This window comes from Neophocaena asiaeorientalis, unplaced genomic scaffold (assembly GCF_003031525.2).
Source record: "Neophocaena asiaeorientalis asiaeorientalis breed wild unplaced genomic scaffold, Neophocaena_asiaeorientalis_V1.1 scaffold131, whole genome shotgun sequence".
NCBI lineage: Eukaryota > Metazoa > Chordata > Mammalia > Artiodactyla > Phocoenidae > Neophocaena > Neophocaena asiaeorientalis.
Window position 1 is genome coordinate 646,804 of NW_020173201.1, and position 8,475 is coordinate 655,278.

Here is an 8,475-nt window from a genome sequence, read left to right on the forward strand (position 1 = left end):
GAAGTGCCTGCTGTGTGAGCTCACCAGACTATCCAGCTGTGTTGGCTGCATTTCCCCATTCTCTTGTCTGAGTGTTAGGGGCTGCCAACTGTTGGGCTCCAAGATGTGCTCAGTCATGCAGGAGGCAGAAGTGAACCAATAGACATTTCTCACCTGCCCTATGTGACAAGGAGCTACAGGGAGAAGAGGAGCTGTGAGGCGAGGGGCTAGGAAATTGTACAGGAAACCTGACCCTAGCTCCTAGCTAATTCAGCCTTCTGTTTGACCACCTGCAAATGAGGCTGTGAGCCTCAGAGCTCATGTCAGGAGGGCCTGCTCTGAGAGGGGAACATTCTAAGAGTTGTGGATTTCTCTTCTGTGGCATTTATTTGGTCAGAGTTAATAAGGCCTGTGTTGAAATGCAACAGGACAATAGCTGGTTGAGTTGGATTCTTTTTTTTTTAATTTAATTTGTTCATTTTTGGCTGCATTCGGTCTTCGTCACTGCGCGTGGGCTTTCTCTAGTTGCAGCGAGCAGGGGCTGCCCTTCCTTGCGGTACACGGGCTTCTCATTGCAGTGGCTTCTCTTGTTGCGGAGCACGGGCTCTAGGCGCGCGGGCTCAGTAGTTGTGGCGCACAGGCTTAGTTGCTCCGCGGCATGTGGGGTCTTCCCTGACTAGGGCTCGAACCGGTGTCCCCTGCATTGGCAGGCAGATTCTTAAGCACTGAGCCACGAGGGAAGTCCCCGAGTTGGATTCTTAAAAGTTCAGGGAATCCAAGCTCATGACAAGGCAATATGGAGTTTCTGTGGTCTAGTGGTGTCTGGGGAACTGAACAGATGTTTGCTCACAAACATCTGGAAACCAAAAAACTGTCATAACGGCAAGAAGTCCACTTGCCTCTGAGGTCTAAAGCACGTTAAGATCAAATGCACTACAGTCTCTTAGAGGTAGCAGGAGTGCACAGTAGCTCAAGGGAAGGCTTTTGGCTATGCTCAGCCACTTGCCGGCTGCTGGCTTTGAGCAGGTAACCCTACCTCTCAAAGTCTTAGTTCCCTCATCAGTAAAAATGGTGATAATACTACTAACCTCATAGGGTTATTGTAAAAGAGCACTGAGTGAGGTAAGGTGGATGAGGTTCTTGAGGTCTGCCCAGTAAGCACTCAATAAAGGCTAGCCATTATTTTTTATTATTATCTCAAGGGATTACTATGGGGATTGAACTTGACAATATATGATAAACAGCTGGCAGTGGGCTCAACTCATGGTAAGTGCTAAATAAATGAGAGCTGTTATCTTTGATATCAAGGAAATGCTAGGTAGTCACTAAAAATGATATTAAAGACTATTTTGTAACATGGAAGGGTGTCAATATGTACTGTTGAAGGGCAAATATAAGATGCAAAAAAAATGCCAAAAATCTCATTTTTTTCAAATAAATAAAGTGTACATTTCCATAGGAAGAAGATTGGGAGGGTATATACCAGAAAAACACTTTATTATAAACTAGAGCCAACCAAACAAATCCCATAAAAACTTGAGACTGCATTTCATAGGCTTGCAGCTGAATCTAATCCAATGAACATTAGGGTCTCATAAGGGAGTAGACATAAATCATCTCTTTTTTAAGCCCTGAAAGACATCAGGGATAAAAGAAAATTATAGGTCACACGGTAAAGTGGGCTACATTCTTCATCATGGGTCAGAGTAGTAAACTCACACCCTGAAGTGTATACCTTGTCTCATACAGTGAAACTGGCTTTACTGCGAGATTGACAGAGACTTACAATTTAAGTCATCCAGCAGATTCTTGAGTCAGTGGAGAAATAGTGGAAAGTTTGCAGAAGTAGGTGGCTGTGTCTTGAGACAGCCATCCAGTGTAACAGGATTTGTCAGTAATATATTTACTTCCTAGTTTTATTTTCTGTTTTTACCAAGAAATAAACTCTCTTGTCTCAGATATGTTAAATTATCTAACAAAATTAAGAAACAAAAATCTCAGCATTCCAATGACTATGGGACCACGAGCATGGTATTTACTCTTTGTGTTTCCATTAAAGCACATGATAATAACTAATTCTGTAAGCACATGGTAAAGGATGACACAGAAATAGAACACACTGTGGAATTAATCATTGCGTAAGAGCTAAACCGTTAAATAACCTATTTTAAATTTAAACTTGCAGTGCCGGCATTTTTTTTATTTTAAGGGTTGGCTGACCCCATTTCCTTCTCCATTACCATAAATTTCTGTATTTACTGGAAAATTCAAAAGTGATTTCAAATCTGACAAGATTTTTTAATTCTTGAAGTAAAAACCCTATATTAGTACAAAACAAGAAGTATTACTGCTGTTTAGCTTCTGAATCCTGGACTTAATTGTAAGTGAACAAATGATATAAAAAGCACTGACAGAACAAGAGAGAATTACAGAATGAGATGGCAGGGCTCCAACACATAAAACTCAGAAACACAAACATTCTGATTAGCAAAAGTACTTATATGATTAAATAGCGATTCTTAGCATTAAAAAGGTGCTCAAATGAAAAGCCAATGTCCTTGTGTTATTTAAAGAAGAAATAACCCTATACAACCGAGGAATTTATACAGGCTGTAGATGAGAAAAAAAGTCTAAAATAAGGTATCTAAACTCTCTCGTTTATTACACTGAAAACTACTGTTGATACACTAATAATTCTCAAAATCTTTATCTCTAGAACAACTCTTACTCCAAAGTTCTGAAACCACATAACAAACTTATTTTTGGATATCTCTCCTTACCTGTGCTACACTTGTGTCCCTTACTCACAACTTATGCAAGCTGGAACAAATCATCTCTCCCCAGCCCTTCCTTAGTCTGACTCCTCTTCCAGTGTTTTGACTTTCAGTGAAAGGTATCAAAATCTACCAGATTTCCCAAGGAGCAAACATGCATGTCATCCTTGATATGCTATTTTGCATGTATCTTATGTCACAGTAAGAATTCCTGCTATTTCTAATGTCTAAACATCTCTAGAATATTATATCAGCCAGGGTCCAGTAAAGAAAACCACACTAGTTATTTCAACAGAAAGATTTAATATAAGGACGCAGTTAAGTGGGTGTTGGAAGGTTGAAAAGGGAAAGAGATAACCCCGAGGTAATGGAGAGAGGATTGCAGGGGGCAGCCACCACTTCCTGGACTGGAGAAACAGAGAGCAGAGGTTGGGGTTATCAGAATTTAGGAACTTGGGGGAAGGACCCTGAAATTCTTGGGACCCAGGCTTGAAGAGGGGCCACTGTCTGGCTGTCGCTAATGCTGCAGGAGCTCAGCAGAGGAGTTGCATCAAGTCGGCAGCGGGAGGGGAGACAGCTGGTGCTGGGGCCTCTCGGGAGATGATTAGGCCGGTTCAGGGAATGTGAAACGAAACTGGACCAAGGGACTTCCCTGGCAGTCCAGTGGTTAAGACTCCACGCTTCCACTGCAGGGGGCACGGGTTCCATCCCTGATCGGAGAACTGAGATTCCACATGCAGCGTGCGACTGGGCCAAAATATTAAATAAACTGATAGGATCAGCAAACATGGAATGAGCCGCTCTCTTTCTCCTTCCTTAGCCTGTAGTCTCCCTTGAGGGCTCCCTACTGGGAGAACCTAACATGAGGTCAGTGGGGAGAAAAGAAATAGAGTCCACAGAGAGCGAGTGTCAGCATCACAGAACAAAATATAAACAAGTGTGTTTGGTGCCGGGAGATAGTAGCTGTCAAATGACGAAAATAAAACCGTTTCGTTTTATGTCCTTTATTTAAGGGGAAACGATCAATGGATAGGAGGACTACGGTGCCTCCGAAGCAGTGCTCTTTCCAAGGATGTTTGGGCAGGAGTGAGTTGTATAGGTTATTAGAAGCAGCAACACAGAAATAGGGCATGATTGGTTAGGAGGTTGGTGAGTTCTTCATAAGGCTAGCAGGTCAATTAGGGCATAAGGAAAATGTATTTGGCTTAAATTGATTACCCTGGGGTTGCATATCTAACCTTATTTAGAACAAGGATATCAGAACAGATTCTTGGTGTTTGAGGACTGACTGGCTGGAAATACTGTGTTTCTGGTCAAGCAGAGCATTTACAAGGACACGAAAGTTATGTAAGTTTGGGTTTGCTGACGTGGCACCCTACGTCCTTCAGAGTTCCTCCTTTTCTCTCCATCCCCACTGCTGCTCTTCTGCCTTTGTTTGGTACCATAATCTCTCAGTTGACCTAATGCAGTAGCCTCCTAACTGGTCTTGCTGTTTTCTCTCTTGTCTGCCTCAAATCCACTCTCCACACATTGGCCAGAGTATTGGCTTTATTATATAAATGAAATTCTGATCATGACACTCCTTTAATCAGGTGCTTCCAGTGGGAGCCATTAGATAATGTGGTGGGTTAAGATCCCTAGGTATGCTCTACTGAACCTCTCTTGGGGGTCAAGTCTTTGGGTTTACACCTTGAAGGAGCCTCTTTTTCCTCACAGGGAGTTAGGTGCTGGTCAGCTGGGGTTGGCTATAAACACAGCCATAGGAAATGGACATCTTTAATTTTAAGCCTGTAGTGTCTGACTCAAATATTATTTCTTGATAGATGTTCATGTGTGAAAATAGTTTCCTAGAACTTTTTCTCTTCTGTTTTTGTAATTATGGCTCAGTTTGCCATCTAGTGAAACTTAAACAATTTAAAAAAATTATCTGTTTCTCAGACCTCATTAGGACAGTTTCACCATGAGGGGTATGAGAACACGCTAACCCCAAATACGCCTCTTTGGCATATGGATTATTTTTTTGAGCCAAAGGCCATTGAGAACCAGCAGATGCAAGACAAGATTTAAAAACAGGATACAAGTTTTCCTTTCGTGAAGGAAATTTATATCTATAAAGGAAATTGACATTAGTAGAAGACACTGAACAACTTGTAGCAATAAAGGGGGCATTGACTTAAATCTGCCTGACAAACTTTATTATTCAACCCTTGTTTACCTCACTTTTCCTGCCACCTCTCCATAACTTGCCTCCGCTCCCCTTCCAACCTTCCCCAGAAGTCCCAAACACCTTTCCTTTAGCCTAAGATGGTATCTAGTCGTAAATTCTAAACACTTCTTGGAGTTCCACATCCCCTGAGTTTCTCTCATGTATATATAAGATATATAGGCTAACAAACTTCCCTTTGCTGTTCTCTTGTTGGTCTGTCTTTTGTTGAACCCCAGCAAGAACCTAGAAGGGTAGGAAGAAAAAGGTTTTCTTTCCTCCTCTATGACTATATTCCATTCTCACAGTGTAAGTGATCCAAGTCCTCTTTCTTCATCTTTAATTCTCCTGTTGGCCTAGAAGAGGTTTTTTCTACCTTAGCACTACTTTGGGCAGGATAATGCTTGTCTGTGAGAGGCTGCCCTGTACACTGTAGGACGTTTAGCAGCATCCCTGGCATCCATCTGCTAGATGCCAGTATCATGCCCACACCTGGTTGTGACAACCAAAAATGTCTCCAGAGAGTGCCCTGTATTTTTATTTGCTAGATCTGGCAGTCTTACCTGGGGAAAAAAATCATCCCTGGTCAATGTTCACTGGCCTAGAGACAAGTGTTTCACCACTTGCAATGAATCAACTGCTTTTTTATTACTTTGTTTTTAGTGTCATCCATCCATTCAAACATTTCATCTTTCACAATTATAATAAGTATTGTGCCTTTAGAACCAGACTGTAGGGCAGGAAAAAGAATTTTCCCTCTACCCTTCTAGGTTCTATGGCTGAGAATCCACCTGTAATAAAGACAGATTAACAAGAGGAAATCAAACAGAAGTTTAATAACAGGTACACCTCATGTACACATGGGAGAGACCCAGGAAAACTCTTGGAGATATCCAAGCCACCACCTTAAATACCTCCTTCAGCTAAAGAGAAAAGAAGATGTTGAGGGAGGGGCAGTTATGGGAGGTGACCAAGAAAAGCACAGAAAACAAGGGTAAGGGTGTTATGCAGATTTAAGTCATTGCCTTCTCCACTGATAAATTTCCAGAAGTCATCCTTTTCTTCCTGGTACGGTGAGGGAGACACTTTTACAAATGGAGATTTCCCTCATAAATGTAAATCTCCCTTACAAAAGGGTAAATTCTACTGCTTTCAGAGATCTGCAGTTTTTCAAGAATAATCAATTCAAAATAATCCTTATGCTAAAAAGACATATTTTAGGGTGACACATTCTGCTACCCTTTGTCAGGAAGGAAAAAAACCTTTCCTCTACCCATCTAGGTTCTTCTGGTTGGTCTAAGAATTAAATTGACAGAGGACAGATTAACAGGAAAAAAATCAGATTAAATTTTGTACGTATAGGAACCCAACATATATGAGAGGTTCAGTGACAGAAAAGTAAAATAAGGTATGTGTGCCATCCTGAGCTAGGGAATGGGACAGGGACCTGGGGCTTCCAAGGACAGGAAGTTCATTCATGGGATAATAATAAAAAGAGGACATGTTTAGTAATTAAATATTTGCCCTGCCATATTAATTGGGCCACTTAGATAAAATTTACCTCCAGTAATAACATTTTTCTGGGAAAAATCCCCAACTTAAGTTCTTCTAGGTAGTTAAGGGAGGGGCAGTAGTTTCCCTTGAACCCACAGGATCTTGATTGCCTTTAGTTCAAAATAATCCTCATGTCAAAGTGGCACATTTTGGGGAAGCTTGTCCTGATCCCTTACACCTTCAAGGGAGAGATGCAGTCAAGGGAGAGATGCAGAATCCAAATAGAGGAGTTGCGGTCCTGATAAGAAATTAGAGAAGACTTTTTTTTTTTTTTTTTTTTGGCCTCACCACATGGCAGGTGGGATTTTAGTTCCCTGACCAGGGATTGAACCCGTGTCCCCTGCAGTGGTAGCACAGAGTCCTAACCACTGGACTGACAGGGAGTTCCCTAAAGACTTTTGAGTTCAGTTAGGGTGAAAAGAGTTTGCAGAAACTACAAATTAGTTAGAAGAGGTTACAAAGAAAGCTAAAGGGGATTATGAGAGATTTGCATAAGAGAGTGAAGGATTTAAGTCAGTGGGAAAGACACTTAAATGTCTTAGGAAATAAAGAAATGCAAAATGAAACTAAGCCAAAGAGGAAGTCAGCTGCAATCTTAGTGGGTATTGCAGGCTTCCGTATCCAACAGAAGAATTAGCTAATTCTTAAAACTCCTGGGAGGTTGGTCCCAAAGCTAAGTCATAAAAATATATATAGGCATGGATCCTGGCGCCAAATCTTGGCCACAAAGAACCTTAACTGATCACATCAGTTTGCTTGGGATGGTTGAACGCTTTCTCTCACGGGTGTGTGTATGGGTGTTTTAATTCTGGGAAAGTTTAGCACTTTGCTGTGATTGTGTTAAGTTCAGAGAAAATGTGTGAATATTTGGTATCATATTTGGTATATAAAATATCTTGGATGTTTAAGAGACTTGGCATGTTCGCACGTTAGCACACAAGTGGCCTGGTGTTTCCATTTAAAATGTCTAAGAGAGTAATTGATGTATAATAGAATAATTGATTTTAGACTTATGATTTTAAAATGGAATGTTATAAATTGACTAAATTTGAAAACAGTATTAGAATGTTTAGGATGACTTAATATTTATTATATTAGAGTAAGTTTAGTTTATTAGATTTACAAGATTGTTTAGCTGGGAAAATATTACTCTAGGCTCAGAATTAAAGCGCTTATAAAGGAAAATCAAATATGGTAATACTATAAGTGTAATTTAAACCTTTTAGTATAATTGAATTCACTAGAATGTAAATGGGACTGATATTTCAAAAAGTTTAGGTTTTTTTTTTTTAAGTTTAGGGTTTTTTTTTGTTTTTTTTTTTTTCGGTACGCAGGCCTCGCACCCCTGTGGCGTCTCCCGTTGCGGAGCACAGGCTCCGGACGCGCAGGCTCAGCGGCCATGGCTCACGGGCGCAGCCGCTCCGCGGCATGTGGGATCTTCCCGGACGGGGGCACGAACCCGCGTCCCCTGCATCGGCAGGCAGACTCTCAACCACTGTGCCACCAGGGAAGCCCAGGTTTAGGTTTTTTTAATTTGGGTTGCTCAAACTTTACTCAAAGATGCCCTTGAATGTGATTATGAGCACATTTATATATATAAAATACTATAGCTCATAAATTGACTTTATTATTTTAATTAGTCTATATTAATAAAAATATCAAGGAATAATAAATAAACTTATGTGTGCATAAAGATAGCAATAATCCATCAGTTTTAAAGATTATTTTTCATGAAGGTCAAGTCCTATGCAGACATATATGGTTCTAACAAGCGAGTTTGTTTGCACTTAGCCTTTGTCAATAGCCACTGAAAACCAGATTTCAATTAGGAAATGTCCTAAACACAATATCCTGTTTTGAGCCCTGAGTCCTTTCTGCCCGTGTGAGAACTTTTCTTCCCCCCTCGTCTTTGCTTCCTTTTTTTCCACATGTCACCACTGGCAGAGTAGGTATGACTCAGAAACC